At 31.0% G+C, this 19,052-nt stretch overlaps 1 protein-coding gene across 2 annotated transcripts in view; it reads left to right on the top strand.

The window, feature by feature from the left end:
- The first annotated feature begins 14,317 nt into the window (after window positions 1-14,317).
- LOC114341845 (uncharacterized) overlaps window positions 14,318-19,052 on the top strand; it is a 77,425-nt gene continuing 72,690 nt past the window's right edge. For both annotated transcript variants that reach the window (XM_028292655.2, XM_028292654.2), the window contains exon 1: window positions 14,318-14,478. The gene's annotated coding sequence lies outside the window, so the exon portion shown is untranslated. The remainder of the gene's footprint in view (window positions 14,479-19,052) is intronic.

Below are 19,052 nucleotides of genomic sequence, written 5' to 3'. Positions count from 1 at the left end.
GCAGTTCTTCGATGCGCAAGCCGTCTAAAGGTACGTATCCATACAAGGGTAAACCTCGCTTGGTGTAGTAGCTCCACATAGTGGACACGTTGGTGATCGCCGCTCGGCGCTTACCCCCTTCGATTCAACCGTTTTGCGGTTTATATGTAGAGGAGCGCATGCCGTATCCATTTGAGTAGCTACACCGAGCGGGGTTCACCCTTGTATGGATACGTACCTTATGATCTCACTCGGCTCAATGCAGGCTTTTAAGCCTGTCAAGCTTAGTCAACAGTCGTATCTTGCGTTTTATGGACAGTCGAAGCCCACGACAATACTAAGGGCAGCATTCGTCTCTCTGCGGTGCCATAACTTTTTGTCGCTGAAAACTGGATATAAATCGAACAGAAACTGGATAAATTGGAAACTTTATTGTTTATATGTATGAAGCATAACGTAAATAATTAATTCGGAAAGGCCCAAAGTGTGATACGTGGATTAGTCGGAGAGAAGAGGATATGGGACTACTGATGAGGGGGAAAAACCTCCGAAACCGGTATATACTCTTCCTGCACTCTCCGATTTAACCAGAGTGTTATGCAGTTGCTGCATTTTCGTGTTGCAAAGAAATTGAAAATGTTTATACATTTGTAAACAATTAACGTAAAAAGTGAAATTATGTATAGTTCATATAATTAGCTACATCCTATAAAAGTTTCAAGTTTCTGCATTGTAAAAAACAAGAGAATTTAAGCATTTTCCATTAAAACCGTTTTTTTTTTATTTAAACAATTCATAAACACAAAAAAATTTGATCGACTATTCGTGTATTGTTCCCGCGAATGCATATGTCTGCAAAATTTCATTCATTTGCATTGAACAAAAGGCAGTCAAATTAACGTCTAATGATTTGAAGCAAACGATTGAACTAAATAAAAGCGTTTAAAAACTTTAGAATTAGAAAACCAGAATTAAGTTATGATCTTACATTAAAGTATGCAACGAGCATTTAACGATGGTCATTATGAAGCGAGTATGAGGGATACGAAACGAGCCGCCTAGCGGCGATTGTCCTATAGAGTACGAGTTTCATAATGATAATTAAATGCAAGTTGTATTCGCTATCAGCTTCGCTGGTATCGTCAACTAGCGGATTACGAGTGCAACTTTTGCCGGAAATTTAATGAGAAAATTATGGCGAATAATAGCAAATAATTGTTTTAAATTTATTTAATTCTTATCGTGTAATATTTACAACGTAAAAGAGTAATTAGATTATTTTTTTTAAGAGTTTGTTTATTATTTTCACGTATTGACTGGATAGATTCCTTCGTTCCTACTTCTGATACTTTGACAACTATCATGTAGATGACGCTTAGATTAATAGATTAAGAGGCAACAGTAGCGATCAACAGGTAGCAACAAACGCGGTCCAAGATTGCGGCTGTAATTTTGAATATTTTTTCGAGATATTTGGCACACATATCCGTAATATAATAAAGAATGGCGGTACAGGGCCCAATTTGATAAATATGTTAGTTTGTGGAAATTATTCTGTAACTAAATAAAATATTGCAAAAAGGAGCCTGTACCACCATTAAGAAGAACAAAAAAATAAACTTTCTTCAAATAAACATTTTTGGAACTGTAATAATTATAAATTATAAATAGTGAAAAACGTACTAAATGTAAATGTAAATGTAAATTCTATCAAAATAATGTTGAACTTTTTGGCGATTTAGTTCCATTCCTTTCTATTTTTTATTTTTGTCCTCCAGTTAGATATTTTCATCATGGTGATAATTAGACTTAGGCAAATATGCAAATAAAAAAGTATGAAATATGCGCATAAATATGCAGTATTTTATGCAAAAATATGCAGTATTTTATGCAAAAATATGCAGTATTTTATGCAAAATATGCATAGTTATCTAGAAAATATGCATCTAATAAAAAATATTTACAATATTTTTTTATTTACAAAAATACTTACAATATTATAAATACTTAACATATACAATTATTTTAACATATAAATATTATTTTGAATCGTGGTAACAATAGATTATCAAACGATGTTCAAAATTTTCTAATAAAAACTTATGGCTCCTATCTGAATACATATATTTGTAAATAGAAAAACTTCTTTCGACATCAACTGATGTAACTGGGGCATTTTTCAAATTTATTATAATAGATGATTCTAAATTAAGTGCTTCGAAAAATGTCCCAGCTAGTACTTGAACCACTTCAGAAAGAACCTGGTAACCACTATTTTTTTCCATGGTCACTATAAAGTTTTGAAAAATTTCCTTTCCAATAGTACCTTTAACGTTTTGACACAATGACTCAGATTATTTTATTAAAACTGTACTCTCTAACAATGATAATTTGGAGGATTCTAATTGAGTTATAGTTTTCTGGACAAAACTATAATTTGATTTTATGAATGACAGTTGCTCTTGGAGGATGTTATTTTGGAAGGCTTGCTTAGCTTCCAATAAAGATTGGCAACTATCATCCGTTAAAAGGTTAATTATTTTTTTTAATCAACAAAATGATCAGCATAGAAATTAGCTGCTTCTAACCATGTTCCCAACGTGTTAAAATGGGTTGCGGTGGCAGTGGAACAGCAGGAAGCATATCTCTGTAACATTGTATTCTTACAGGTGATTTCAGGAATACATTTTTGACGCTCGCTATGAAACTGTTAACTAGTGGAGATTTTTTTCTTACTTCCTCCGCAACTCTGTTTATTCCATGTGCCATGCGCTAAACGTATTAAGTTTGGATAAAATATTTTTAAATTTTGTCCTGCTTTCACCATATTATATGGTGCGGCATCAGATAAAATAAGCAATAATTTATCATTAGGCACAGCAGCAGGAAGAAAAAAGTTTGCTAATGCTTCTTGTAAAAACCGTGATATTGTTAGAGCGTTGGTTTTTTCCACTTGCTTACAGGAAATTAAATACGATTTTGGAAATGTGTCATCGCTAAGTACACGAATCAATAAGTGCACAATGTATCTTCCTGACGAGTCTGTGGTCTTGTCCACACATAAAATATGTAAAAGTAATTATTACCTATTTCGGCTTTTATTTTGTGGATAACTGAGTATAACAAATTGACATTATTTCTCTTTATAGTTTGTTCACTGGGAACAGGGGCGGATTTATTCATTAGTGGGCCCGGTGCTAATTCCTGTAGAGGGCCCTACCCAACTCTTTTTTGGCAAGGCACTTTAAAAATTAAAACAATATAAACTTCAGTACATTTAAAATTATGCAGAAGATACAAATCTAAGACAAGGTAACGCTTTTTTTCTTTGTTTATTTTCAACAAATGCTTTTATGACACTTTCAAAATCAATTTTCACCAATACGTCATTCTCAATAGAGCAGATAACGAAACTAATCTGTCTCGCCCGTTGATGACCTTAATTTATTTTTAATAAATCTTAATTTTAAAAATGATCTTTCGGATTCGCAGTTCGTGATAGGTATAGTTAAATATATTCTTAAAACAATATAGGTATTTGAAAACACTGAAACAAGGTCTTTTTCGATAATAATATCCAACATGTCTTTAGGTGTTACTACAGAATTCTCGGAATTAGGTAGAGATAAAATAAAATTTTGAAACAATATAATCTCTTCGATAAATGCCTGATCTATATCAAGCGGGTACGTTTCGATAAGATTTCGCGCATATTGTTTTAATTTTTCACCTTCAATAGTGCGAAAATTTCCAAAAAATGAAAAAAGATAAGATACATAACCGTATGCTTTTATATTTTATTTCTTAACTTTATGGCACCCATTGAAAGACATCTATTTTTGTCAAACACCTTTAACTTTCAGAGCGATTTAAAAGCATTGTATTGTAAGATTTCCGAAAAGGATATGTAAAAGTATACCTGCTAATCTGTTGCCATTTATGTCATGTCATAAAAGGGTGGTTATCGGGTGTTCCTTTCCTTTTCTCTCAGAAAAAAGATTATATGAAATTGTCAATACAACAATAATTTCAAAGTAATTTTTACAATAAATAAGAGGAGTTTTGGTAGGGTAAGTAAGACGGCGCGTCGGAATGCCAAATACGTAATTTTAGACAAATGTGTAGGTCTTCTGGGGGCCCCTTCAACCTGGGGGCCCGGTTCTACAGCACCTCTAGCCCCCCCCTAAATCCACCACTGACTGGGAATGTTTTGTTTGCAATATTTTTTTAAAAAAGAACTAAAGTTTTTATTAGATAAATTTGAAAGCGGTATATTAGAAGATAATATAATAATAATATCGTATGGCATTTTTGCCGGGGATATCCTTTCGGATAGTTCCAGCGCCAATTACATCTTTAACCCTGTTTCAAGTAACTAGTGTCGATGTACACTAGCCCAGGGGGACCGACGGCTTAACGTACTCTCCGAGGCACGGTGAGACGGCTCGTGTCATTATTGGAAATGAAAATGGTTTGTCTTTGGCAGGGATCGAACCCACGTCTACTGGCGTATGAGGCCAGCGTTTATGCCGTTACCCACGGCCGCTCACATATTAGAAGATACTAATGCACGCCACAAGTCTTCGTTAAAAGTTTCTTGTTCGGTTTGTTTTTTGGAACTTGACTGTAGTGATGTTGATTATAGTTACTTTCGAGTATTCGTTCCAAATCGTTACTTTTGTATAAAGTAATCATTTACAGTATTCGTTACTTTGATTACTATGATTACTTTTGTTACTTTTGTATTTGAGTACCGGTAATCATATCGAGAATCGTATTTCTCAGTAGGTAGGTATTTTGTATAAAGTAATCATTTACAGTATTCGTTACCTACTTTGATTACTATTATTACTTTTGTATTTGAGTACCGGTAATCATATCGAGAATCGTATTTCTCAGTAGGTAGCTATTTTGTATAAAGTAATCATTTACAGTATTCGTTAGTTTGATTACTAATTACTTTTGTTACTTTTGTATTTGAGTACCGGTAATCATATCTAGAATCGTATTTCTCAGTAGGTAGCTATTTTGTATAGGTATTCCGATATAACAACGACCTTTACCAATCTGTTTAAGGGATAAAAATGATTTGATTACTATGATTACTTTTGTTACTTTTGTATTTGAGTACCGGTAATCATATCGAGAATCGTATTTCTCAGTAGGTAGGTATTTTGTATAAGTATTCCGATATAATAACGACCTTCACGAAGTACGAAGTAATCAGAGTAATCAAAGTAATCAAAGTAATCAAAGTAATCAAAGTAGATACAATAGTCGTTACTCGCTCTGTTACGATTGTTACGAAGTAATCAGAGTAATCACAGTAATCAAATTAGATATAATAGTCGTTACTCGCTCTGATACGATTGGTACGAAGTAATCGGAGTAATCAAAGTAATCAAATTAGATACAATAGTCGTTACTCGCTCTAATACGATTGGCGTCGATTGGTATGAAGTAACGAAGTAATCAGAGTAATCAAAGTAATCAAAGTAGATACAATAGTAGTTATTAGCTCTGATACGATTGTACGAAGTAACGAAGTAATCAAAGTAACGATTTGCCTCTCTGTATAGTAATCGTTACTTTCGGTATTCGTAAGTAACGAGTACTTTGTAACGAATAGTTACTTTTTCAACATCACTACTTGACTGAAAGCATTTGGACACTGAAGGTTGATATTTTTCACCGGATGTGGTTTTTTACTTTTTTAGCTAAATGTTTCGCGGTTCTGACATGCTGATCTATTTGAATTTTTTTTTCAGATGAAATCTAAAAAAGAATATAAATATTCTATAGTTTTACCTATTTTTAAAATCTAAGATTGTATAAATAAACTAAAAATGAACCGTTTTTTAATAACAATTAAAATATTTAAAAAAGATAAAAAAGATCAAGGCAGGTTTTGTTTATATTTTATTCAGAGTTGGACCACCATCTCCATATAGCTATTTCAGCATCCTTATGCCTCATCGGTGAAGCTCAGAAGTCTCAATTCAAAATTTTTAAATTAAATCAAATAAAAATCGGTGTAGTAATCTTGAAAATGTCAAGAAATGACTGTGCAAGAAGGAAGAACCCCCAAATATTTACAAGAGGTTTTGGTCTTTTCTGTTTACATTTAAAGAAAAAATACTGTGAGCATAATTTAAAAGCACTTAATTAATTAATTAAGTCCAATATATGATATGTTTTTGTTTTTAGCAAAATTAAAGCAAACTAGGCGATTGTAAAAAAAAAAATGTTGGCGACCGTTCAGTCGACTATTGAATGATTTGAATTTTAAATATGTATCCTATTTTTTATCGCAAGGAGTTTAAAAAATGCTTGAAAAAAGAAAAAATACATCGATTTATTGCAAACTAGCCTTATGTCGGTACATTTCTTACACATAATCTCCAATTTTATAATCTTTGTTTGTACCACCGTGTAAATTTTTAAATTAAAATAAAAAATAATACGTATGTACTTACGGTTTTGCCACAACATGAGCAATAAACTTTATCCATAACCATCTCTTTGTAAGGTTTTATCTAAAAGTTGAAACATTGCTTATTTTTGGCATTTTCAAAGCACAACAATTATTCAAAATTAGAAATACACGTTGTTTACGCCTCCAATTTTACAACAAAAGTGAAACCAAAAACCAAGTGAAACTGACCGTCAAAATAAAAATTTTTACCTCGAGACATAAACTGGCAAACACAAACCCTTAATTCCATGACAAAACGTGACAAAACTATAAGCCGCTGTCTTTTATTAGTTACTATACCAAGAATTTTAATACCAAGTGATTATAAAACAAACTTAAATATTGGCATTTTCATGCTATCTGTAAGTTTGAGTATAAAAATTTATAGTTAACACCAAATTTTCAAATTACATGCACTTTATCTCATTTTTATAAAAATATGCAAAATTTGACATTTTTGCATTTTTTATGCATTATATGCAAAATATGCAATTTGCAAATTTGCCTAAGTCTAGTGATAATGTACCTTTTCTAATCTGATCTTCAGAAGAACAACACATTGCAGAAGCTACTTCAAAGATCACAGGATTCTAACACTACCTCCTTTATAATATAGTTTAGAAACTGTTTGCTTAATTCGTAAACATCTGCATGTCTTTCCAGCAAGACCTAGACTTGAATATTCCACCAGAAATTCTACCTTTGACATCTATTTACCGATCCCGTCCAGTGAGTAAAGAAATCTATATTATATATATTCTGCAAAAAAACTATACAACCATCTCCCTTTACAACTTAAATCTGCAGCATCTTTCCCCAAGTTCCGTAAAATGACAAAAGGCTGTTTATCTGAAAGACCATATTATTCAATAGCAGAGTTTCTTAACCAATAACTAAGAAATTACAGTATTCTTATGTATAAGTAGAATCTTATCTATATTTGAGTGTCATATGCAGCAGCTTAACTTAACTTATTAAATTTTTTAAGGTAGATTATAGTCCTGTCGCCAGGTGGGGTACAACGGCCTCGTTAATTCAGATGGACTTACTCAAGTTTTTTTTATGTATTTTGACCCGTAGAACACGAATTTTTTGGGTAACAGTTGATCCGGATGTCGATAAGATTGTTATAGACCAAGAACTTGAGGAATCAAATAACAGCGATTTTTGGCAAAACAAAACAATATTTTGTATTTTTTGGGCCATTTTAAGTAAAAAATATTTCTACAAGTTTTTTCGTAGGATGCACAGTTTTCGAGATAAACGCGGTTGAACTTTAAAAAAATCGAAAAATTGCAATTTTTGAACCCGAATAACTTTTGATTAAAAAATAAAATAGCAAGTCTGCTTACCGCATTTGAAAGTTTAAGTCAAATTATATCGGTTTTGATTATTTGCATTGGTAAAAATTTATTTTTTTATTGTTTAACAAAGCTATAAACACGTAGGGTTTCCCGTGCTTTTACATGCGTTTTAACGCATGTAACGTAGAAATAGTCTTGATTGCACTAGTACCTATTCTACCTACTCGTTCGATTTTAAATGAGAAATCATAGAAACATCACTCACGCACTAGTTGTTTGTAGCTTTGTTTAACAGTAACACAATAAATTTTTAGCAATGCAAATAATCAAAACCGACATAATTTGACTTGAACTTTCAAAGGCGCTAAGCAGAATTGCTGTTTTACTTTTTAATCAAAAGTTATTCGGGTTTAAAAATTGCAGTTTTTCGATTTTTTGAAAGTTCAACCGCGTTTATCTCGAAAACTGTGCATCCTACTAAAAAACTTGTAGAAATATTTTTTGCTTAAAATGACCCAAAAAATACAAAATATTGTTTTGTTTTGCCAAAAATCGCTGTTATTTGATTCCTCAAGTTCTTGGTCTATAACAATCTTATCGACATCCGGATCAACTGTTACCCAAAAAATTCGTGTTCTACGGGTCAAAATACATAAAAAAAACTTGGGTAAGTCCATCTGAATTAACGAGGCCGTTGTACCCCCCCTGGCGACAGGACTATTACGCAATTTGCAATTTTTTTTAATTTTGCAATAGATTGTTACTGATTTTTATGTCACTTTATTATGTTTTATTTATATTGACGATTTATATAATTTTAGTAAATTGTATTTGTTATTGTTTTTATTTATGATTTTTGTAAGCTGTTTCTATAAAATTGTTAAATTTTTCATGACAATAAATCATATTTCTATTCTATTCTATCTTCTCATCTGCACTTTGGTCTCCGTCTAGATCTTGTATTAGTAGGTTTCCACTTAAATAGTTTCTTTATCAATGTATCTTCTTCCCGTCTTAGTACATGCCCGAACCATTTCAACCTTTGAGCCTTTATATATCTGACTATATCTTCTTCATTTATCTGATTATTTATCCCGTAGTTAAAAAATAATCCTCTAAACTCTCCATCTTAGATTTTTTTTGGACCAAGAATTCTTCTCAGTATCTTCATTTCTATTATTATTAGATTCTCTTCGTCTCTATTAGTCAGGCATTGTCTCTGCTATAATATTATGAATATTACAGGGTAAAATTTTGAAACAATAGATACACAAAATGTGAAAACCACTTATGGCCCTGATTATAATTCAAATTTCGACTGAAAACAAGTCGCTTTCAATATGGCGACGTTGAAATGCGACTGTACGAGCCTTGTGGATTTTAGTTGAACTAACGAAATGACGTCACGAAATAGCGACTATCGAAATTAATAGCGACTTCAAAAAAGTGGTTGATATTATAATTTCGACTCGAAATTATTGTGACACGGACGGACATGAATGAATGGCCGAAAGCAAGGTTAGGTTTAGTTTAGGAGACGTGTTTTGTTTGTTTCTTGCAAGGAAAACTAAAGCAAAAGGTATTAATATGGCTGGGTTTTATGGAAATTTACTAGTTTTGAAGGAATTAGATAGAATAGTATTAAATTAGAAATATAATAATTGAGAATTTCCACAATGTGAATTATCAACTCAATGAAAGATGTTAGGTAATAATCTGGGAAAATTAGTATAAAACAAGGAAAATTATGTACCAGCTATTTTATTACTGGACATACTGGAATTAAATCTTAAGATTCCATATATTAGTAATAAAGCTATGCAAAGTCCACAGAAAGTGTGCTATTTAGTTTATAAACAAATTAGTGCTCCGAAACTTTAATTCAATTATTACTCTGTAACTCAGAATATTTTAACGTTAAACCAAAAACACTCACATAAAAATTCACTGTAATTTAATTCTGCACATAGATATTTCTTTCCGATTTCAGTCGGCGGAAATTTTCCTCGAAAAATTCGGGGTTTCCAAACAAAATCTTTAATTTTCAACTAAAATTTTAGAGCAGTAATTATTTATTATTATTTAAATAACTTGGTGACATAAATCTTTTTTGTTGTGAGTGTCTTGAAAATATGAAAATTTGTATGTATTTACAAAGAGGACCGGAATAAAAAGGAAATGGTTCAAAGATTGAAATCCTGTTGTTTATAACTCTGTCGCAAATGCCGGCCGGTCAAATTTGGCCGGTTATACCTGGAACCACTCCTCGCAATTCAATTTTTTTTCTTCGAAAAGAGCACAGAAGCCGTGCCCTTCTCAACAGCGTTAACTTAATTTAATTTAATCTAATATTTTCTGAGGGGTTCTATTTGTTTATCAGCCAAAAAATTGTTTCTTTATAACATTCCTGAGACCGCTCAAATAGTCCAATTTCAATTCTGTAAAGTACGTTGAATAGGTATGGTGCTTTTTTATACGAAAATCATAGTTACTCTGGAATATCATAATCTTTCTGGTATTATTTCCACCGAAATTTTTTAATTAACATTTAAATTATTGCTAAACTATTCGCGGTGTGCAAGTAGGTACTTGGAAGGGATACGAGAAACGATTGTGCGCGAATAGCGGAGAAATATTGCAACTTAAATAATTCATATTGTCAATTGAAATTGTCAAATTGACGTACATTTCATACCTACTGTCGTTGAAGAAGAAAAATTATATATTGCTCCACAATATTGATATGATATACGATTATTATATAAAGGTAAATTTAATTAATTGTATTTTGCTTGCAGTACTACATTTTAATAACTAATTTTATTTACTACATACAATTGTTTACGTTTTAATAACATAACCTGAATCTTATTTTTTCTTCTTATTATTTTTTTGGACTATGACCTTGACAATTATCCATTAACCAGGACTAGTATAATTGGCCAATATAATTTAAAGTGCGAATAAAGTTGCAGAACGTAGAAACCAGGTGTCGCTTTGCCGAGTCGCCGGTCTCCTGATATACAGAGAGGGGCTAAATTATGGAATAAATTTATTTTCTTTAAAATGGATAATTTTAGAGAAAAATACCGAAACAGGTCGATTTTTATTTTTAAATTAAATTTTTTCGCATATATTTCAAACTAGTGACGTCATCCATCCGAGCGTGATGACGTAATTGATTATTTTTTATATATATGAATATGAATGAATATGAATAGTGGTCGTGTGGAAGCTCATTTAAAAAGGCGTTCAATTCTCTATTCAGTATTATAAACATTAATATCATTATTTATGCAGGGTGGCCAAAAAATTTTTTGAATTAAATCAATTGATGCAAAAAGAAGAATGTATGTAATTTATTTAACTCAAAATACATTCTATTGCTGTCAGAAAATAAAAAAAATGTTTATTTGGCAAATAAACATTGCTTTTAGCTTAAATTAAATGTTCAAACAGCCAACAGGTAGGAGGGAGACTGTTTATGATTTAATTTAAGCGAAAAGAAATGTTTATTTGTGAAATAAACCTTTTTTCTATTTTCTGACAGCAGTACAATGTATTTTGAGTTAAAGAAATTACATAGGTACATTCTTCTTTTTGTGCCAATTAATTTAATTCAAAAACTATTTTTTGGCAACCCTGTATAAATAATGATATTAATGTTTATATTGCTAAATAGAGAATTGAATGCCCTTTCAAATGATGTACCACACGACTCCCATTCCCATTAAAAAAAATTATCAATTACGTCATCACGCTCAGATGGATGACATGGATGACGTCACTAGTATGAACTATATGACAAAAAATCATAATTTAAAAATAAAAATTGACCCATTCCGGGATTTTGCTCCATTTTAGAGAAAATGAATTTATTCCATAATTTAGCCCCTCTCTATATAATCTACTACCTATAAAAAATCTTTCATGTCATCAATTTATTTAATTATTGATAAATAATTACTTCCCTAAAAATTGAATTTTAAATTGCAGATTTTTTTTTAAACTCGGATTTTCCGAGTAAAATTTTTGTTGAAGAAAATTGGAAAAAAATATCTTTGTGCAGAACTAAATTACGGTGAATTTTTATTTGAGTGTTTTTGGCTTAAAGAAAAAATCTTAGAAGATACAGAGCACTAATTGAAAAAAAAATAGAAGATTTAGGAGTGCTAATTTGTTTATAAATAAAATAACACTCTTTCTGCGGAGTTGTCATACCCCATATTACTAATATATGCAATCTTAAGATTCGATTTTAGCAATAAAATAGCTGGTAAATAACTTTTCTCAAAAATGGCATTTTTTCGATAATTTTCCCAGACTATCAACAAATGTTGCGTAGCCAATAAAATCAATAAACCGGAGCGCCAACCCAAATTCTGAGCAGTGTCAAAATGATAACGTTAATATCCCCAGTTGTAACTAGTGTCGAAATGAATGAGAATCGCTTTAAATTGCGACCATCACGGCGGCCTCGAAATTCAATAGCGACCTCGAAATGAATTAGAATCAGAACCACGGAATGAAATTTTTTGTGTCCTTATTTTAGAAAATTATAAAAAACGCTAGGGTACGTCCATTCAAATGGGCAGTTTATAAAAATAAATTTAAATTTACAGACTGATCCACGCAAGTCTATCATAGTACATGATCATTAGTTTTAATGAGATACCCTGTATATTCAACTATTTTCAATAAGAAATAAGCCACAAGTTTACCAAAAAATGAGTTTATTAACGTTTCGACGCCCAAGTCGGGTGTCGTTCTCAAAATACAAAATAATATTAAATTAAACAAAAATATTGTTTAATTGTAATTGTATTGCGAAAAATCAAAGAAGCGGCTCTAATTATACTAAATGAAAGCAATTGTGTCGCAAATTCCTCGGTAGAATGCAGTAGGATGTGGTTACCCATACTAAAAGAGAAAGTCAATAGAAAGAAAATACCACGATTCGTAAGTCATTAATATATCGAGTTAGTACATATTTTATATTTTAGTATTATTTAATATCTATATATTATTAATATTATTTATAATTTAAAATAGCATACATTCATATATTAAAGTCAGAATTTGGTATTAATTTTGAGAGTAAACTAAATGTAAGCCCAAATACTTACGATGTCAGGATAGTATCACGAGGTTTTTTCCTAGTTTTCCCTCGTGATTTACTATGGAATCTCTAGCGCGAGAATTTTACTGCCATCGTTGCATTTGGTTGTCTTTTTAAAGACAGATCACATGCTATGCTTTTTTGTGGCAGATATTCTTGAGTTGGGGTTGATTTCATAAAATCGAATGAACTATCTTTTATTAAAGTCGTCCCAGGAACGCAACTCATCAATATTGGCAATATCATTTTAAAGTCTTCTACTTTAAAATGTATAATACATGTCTGAATTGCCGATATAAATGAGTCAGATTAAATAAATTATTAGAAGAATTTTTTACTAAGCAACAACATTTTTGTTAAATTTAATATTATTTTGTATTTTGACAACGACAAGCGACTTGGGCGTCGAAACGTTACTAAAATCATTTTTTTGGTAAAATTGTGGCTTATTTCCCATTGAAAATAGTTGATTATAAAAATGCCACAGGGAATAGCTTCAGAACAACCCTGTATATTTCTATGATGTGTTTTGGAAGCTACTTAACAACTGCACCTCAAAAAAGTGTATTATGTAGAATCTACTATGAAAAATATAAGGTGAAATTTTGAAATTAATAATTTTCACTAAACTAATAGTAGGTATATTGGGTTTTTATTTATTATTTTGAGGAAAATAAAATCATTTCAAAATTTCACCTTGTATATTCATAACAGATATTACGTAATTTTATAGTTTTGTAAGGTCAGGTTAAAGGAGCTTTTAAAGAACGTAAAAATATACAGGGTGATTCATTAAATATAAAGGTGATGGACTATGCTGTGATTAACGCAAGTTAATTGTACATTAAATTTATCTTCATCTTATGATTTTCTAAAATAAGGACACGGATAATTTTACTCCATAAAAGTGGTTTTCACAATATATAATTTCAAAAATTCACAATTCATAATAGATCCTACGTAATATAGTTCGTTGGTTGTTAAGGAGCCTTTAAAAATATAAAATTATACCGGGTGTTCCATTAAAAATAAAGCTTATGAACTATGCTAGGCTTGCATGAATCAGAGTGTACATTTAAACTTATGCTTAAAAAGCGCACATTTGTAATATGTAAAAATCGACGGATCTCTAGTGCGTTCCACACTGTAAATTATGTCAAGTTACGGTATATCAGAAATTCAGTATTATTCAGTTTAATATGCTTAAAACCAGAATTAATTCTTCCCATAAAATAAAAAATGTATATTCCACGTGAGACTCTAAATTTTGCTTTTTAAATAACGTAAAATAAACTAATGGTATCTTGTTGATGTGTCTATTATCTTGTTAATGTTATTTCGTAATATATGTCCCATGTTAGTAGATATCGTGCATGACAACCTTAATAATACCTTAACCTTAACAATAAACGAATTTAACCTTTTGTCACATTCTGATAGATTATTGTTTATTTTAGGTGTTAACTTCTGATAGATACATGTCCCAGAGGTCATATTATAGCTGAATACGAAATATTTAGATTATACTACACCAACATATTCTTTTTGAGTTGCAAATAAGTTGGTCGTTATGCAGAGATTCCTTCTTTTAACCTTTTACGGTAAGTAACAAATATTTTCAAAATATTTTTTCATTCTTTTTTCAAGTTTACATTATTCTTTTAAATATAAATAATTTAACTTATTATATTTTAAATTATTAGAGAAAGATGGTAAATTTTAATGTTACATCTACTCTATATTTACCTGATTAAGGTGCTCGTACTCTATTATTTATACTTTTTCTCTAAGTTTCTTTTCTTATCAATTCTGCTCAAAAAATACTTTAAATAATTACGCTTTTATAAAAAAGAACTTTTTATAATAAAACCTTTTTATTATTTATAGGAAAGAATATAAAATTATTTAACGATAAACGATTTAACGATAAAATGCTTAAAATTACAAAAATTACACTCTAATAAAAATAGTTATTTATGAAACAGTTCATGAAGTATGCTTTTTGCGAACGCACGCGATATTTAGAGCACGAGCGACAACGGAGCCAGTGCTTATACATCGCGTAAGTTCGCAAAAAGTACTTCACGCACAGTTTCATACAATATTTTATCTACGATAAACAAATATAAAAACTGTAACTCTTCGTCACTGGAATTCATTTCTATTCTACAATTTTTAGAACTTTGACATTTAAAAATCCTAACTACTTTCAAACCAAAAAACTATCAAAAACTTTGTTGTAAGTCATTGCTCATATTGTCATCACCATGACAACGCGAAAGTAAAGAATATTTGATTATATGAAAGTGTGTCAAAAAAAACCGTTGAAAGTGTGCCAAAAAGTAAATCCCATTTAAAATACATTGTTACTTCACGCACTGCTCTCTATAATGACAGTTTTCACAAACTAAAAACTTATACATAATATGACATAGAGTAGATAAAGTACTTTTTATAATATCACGGTTTTGTTATTGTACATGTAGGTACATATTATGTAGGACACAACATGTTTCGAAAGAATAACTAACCTATAAAATATGAATTTTTAGTAGGCGTATTAACTGTTATTTATAATTATGATTCCAAAAATTACACTAGTATAAAATAGTATTTTTTATAATACCACGGTTGTTTAAAATGGTATATAAAATTTTAAGTATATAAACTTTTAATTATTTATTAAAACAATTTAAAAAAGATACGCAACAGCCGGGTTCCAACTGGGGACCTCTCGATCTGCAGTCTAATGCCACTGAGGCATCATCAATTTGTAGATATCGATTTATTAACGTACTTTAAAATATCATTGCATTAGTCATATTTTTAAAATAGTTTGAAATTAAAAAAAATCGATTTATCCATACAGTGTGATTGGTCAGTGGGGTAAAGCTTTGTAAATCCGTTATAAGTAATACAAAGTAATAAAAGTTAATAAAAAAAATTGTAGCCAACTTTGATTACAGATTAATAATCAGTAATCGTAAATTGTAAGTTTTAGACAATTATTCAGCCATGCTTTACTTAAAATTTAGAAAGATTTAGACCCGTAATTATTAATAATTTGGCTCTGAAAAATGAAAATATCTCGAAAACTAATAAATTTACACATGGGAATGTTATACAAAAATTATAGTATGGTAATGGTACTTTCCGATAATGATATAAAATACAGGGTGTTCTATTTAAAATTACTGAGAAAATAATATACTTGCGTTTTGGCTCACCCTGTATTCAATATAAATAAAATTAGTAAAACAAACCTTTACGAAAATTTTGACAATAAATAAAAAAATATGACATCAATAAACCATTGACCTTGTGCTTGCTTTTATTTATACAGGTAGTTAAACTTGTTACGATTTTCATATAAAATTGGTTATAACTTTGTAAATACCCCGTATAACATACCAAATCTTTACATTTTTGTAATCGAAAAGTTACGAAGATGTCGAATATAAAATAAAATACAGGGTGTTATATTTAAAAAAGAACATAATTTTGGTCTGCCACTATGATATCGAACACCCTGTAACATTCTAACTAATTTTGTAATATGAAGCTCAAAGTTCGCTACAATTTTTTTATTAAGTTTTATCGCTATACATTACTATAACGGATCTACGGAGCTTCACCCCACTATATAATTAATCACCCTGTATAATAGCAGTTAAATATTGCATTGTTAGCTAGGTCTAAGCTATCCTGAAAATGTCAGGTATCTAGGTAGCCTAGAACTATTTTTAAAATGGATTACAAAATTTGCGGAGTCCGTGACACCAACCAAGCCAAGTATATAAAAAGGTCTTAAACAAAATACATTAAATACGTAAGATGGAACAAATAAAAACAACTTTTAATGACAATAGTTTAGGTCATAGGAATAAACTAAAAAATGATTTTAAGTGAGCAATGACCAGCACAAACAAAAGAAAGGGTGTTATATTATGGTAGGGGAGCTAAAGCCGAGATTTTTGCAGTTACTCGAGCGCGTCAGATCATCACATAGGGAGAAACTTTGTACTAGGGTGGAACGAAAAATTCGAAGCCATTATTTTTTATGGTGCTAGTGCGAAAAAGTTGTGTCTTGATGTATAATAAAACTGTAAGGGATCTTTTCTGTATTGGGCCCTATCTTCAGGTTCCATATATAATAACAAAAAATAAATAAAATTTTAAAAATTTATTTTCCGTTTATTTATTTATTTCCATTTTTTAACATAAAATCAGACTACCAATCTTAAAATGTATATTGTATCATAAAACAATTATTTAGATTCAAAGAACTGATAAAATATAAAATTTTTAATATTAATTTTTTATTAGTTCTTTGAATCTAAATAACTGTTTTATGATACAATATACATTTTAAGATTGGTAGTCTGATTTTATGTTAAAAAACGGCATAACAGGTTTGTTAGTAGTACGGTCCAAACGATCAGCAACCGTTGCCAACCATCAGACGCATGCGCAGTTAACAGTTGGCGCTGCGCAGTTAACAGTTTGAGTTCGTAAACTACGAACGCGCATGCGTCTGATGGTTGGCAACGGTTGCTGATCGTTCTACGAACAAACCTAATATTTCTATACTGCAACCTTGAACAAATAAAGCCAACCCTTGATTCTGGTCCACAAACAGCAGCTGATACTTCAGTAACTAACTTAACAGTTCTTTCCACGGATTTTGTATGACAAGGGTAGTTTATGACCTCTATGTTGTTGTAATTCCCAGAATAGAATCAATCATATCCCTTACATCTTCATTGGAAATATGTTTTAGCAAAGGAGGAGCCGTAACTTTGGATCCAGAAATAGAAATTAAGTTATTATAATCTGCAGCACTCAAATTTAATGTTGGTATTTTGAATCTCCGGATCTTTTTTTGTTTCTGAGTTTCTCTAGCTTTCGGCACTCTGCGCAGTAATAGCTCCCGTATATGTTTTCGTTTATCTTTCATCATACCGAGTAATACATTTTCGGGATGGGCAAAATAAGCATTCCTTTAGATAACGGCATCGACAATTTTTCTTTGGTCAACTGGTAGAAATCGTGAATAATGGATCATTCACCATAAATGTTTTGAACCATCAGAATAGCTAGGATACAGTTTTATATAAAACCAAACTGGTGCATACACTTTTTGGATGAAACTTACTAACATAATTAATTGGGGGCTGGGACATTCAGTTCCAACATACAATCGAAGAAACTGATTATCAACTGTCAGCCACCTTGCGTGTGATATTTTCCCAGGTTTTTTAAGGCTCAAATCATTAGGACATTTTCCCGCAGCAACTGCTTGACTGATTTGGTACAAGTACTTCTCATCGGTGCTAAGGTCTGTTGTTTCTAATAATATTGCTAGGTTGTTTTCTATTGCGACAAAATCGACAACAGCCTTCTCTTCACAGCGTTCCAGAAATTTCCCTATTGGCCCTGAAAAACTAAATGGTCCAATGGTGCGTCCATCTAACTGTTGAATTAAATGACGTAGAGAGAGCTCATTTCAATGAGATAAGCATACTAGCCATTGAAGTGAATTGCCGCAGTATTTGTGACGTAGATGGTTGGACTGTAACTGTTGACAAAAGAGCAATGAATTCTTCTTCATGATCATCTGCATTAGAATTTGATTCAGACAAGCTGCTACTTATGGAAGGATTAGAGGAATCAACGGTACATGCTTTAAGAACAATTTCGTCAGTATTATATTTTTGAGAACTTGCCTTTGCCTTCATGGTTCTTTCCAGTTTTTTTTCCTTATTGCTGCAGATGCTGCAATATCCACTGGTCCAATTGCCATTTTTCAAGATCGTTGATCTTGAAGAAAAATTCGCTCATTTTGTGGTACTTTATTGATTTTATCACAAGTACACACACAGATCCAGTCATGTTGCACTTGCAAGCCGCGATGTTCAATAACTTTTTACACTCCTTTCGAAACTGACCAATCAAACACGATCATTGAAATTTGATCAGAAAATAATTTTTTTGGTTTTTCATTTTTCAAATCCAATATGAAACCTCAAGATATTTTATTTTAAAATGCTCTCACACCAATTGTTTTGATCACCTGACACAACTTTTAAACGATAGCCACAAGGATTTTTCTTTTCTTTTATTTATTTTTGACCCTTTTCATTCCACCCTACTTTGTACCCTTTTAATGTACCTC

Source organism: Diabrotica virgifera, chromosome 4 (assembly GCF_917563875.1).
Source record: "Diabrotica virgifera virgifera chromosome 4, PGI_DIABVI_V3a".
NCBI classification, from domain to species: Eukaryota; Metazoa; Arthropoda; class Insecta; order Coleoptera; family Chrysomelidae; genus Diabrotica; species Diabrotica virgifera.
Note: the sequence above shows the minus strand (reverse complement) of the source record. Positions and strands in the feature narration are given on the sequence as shown.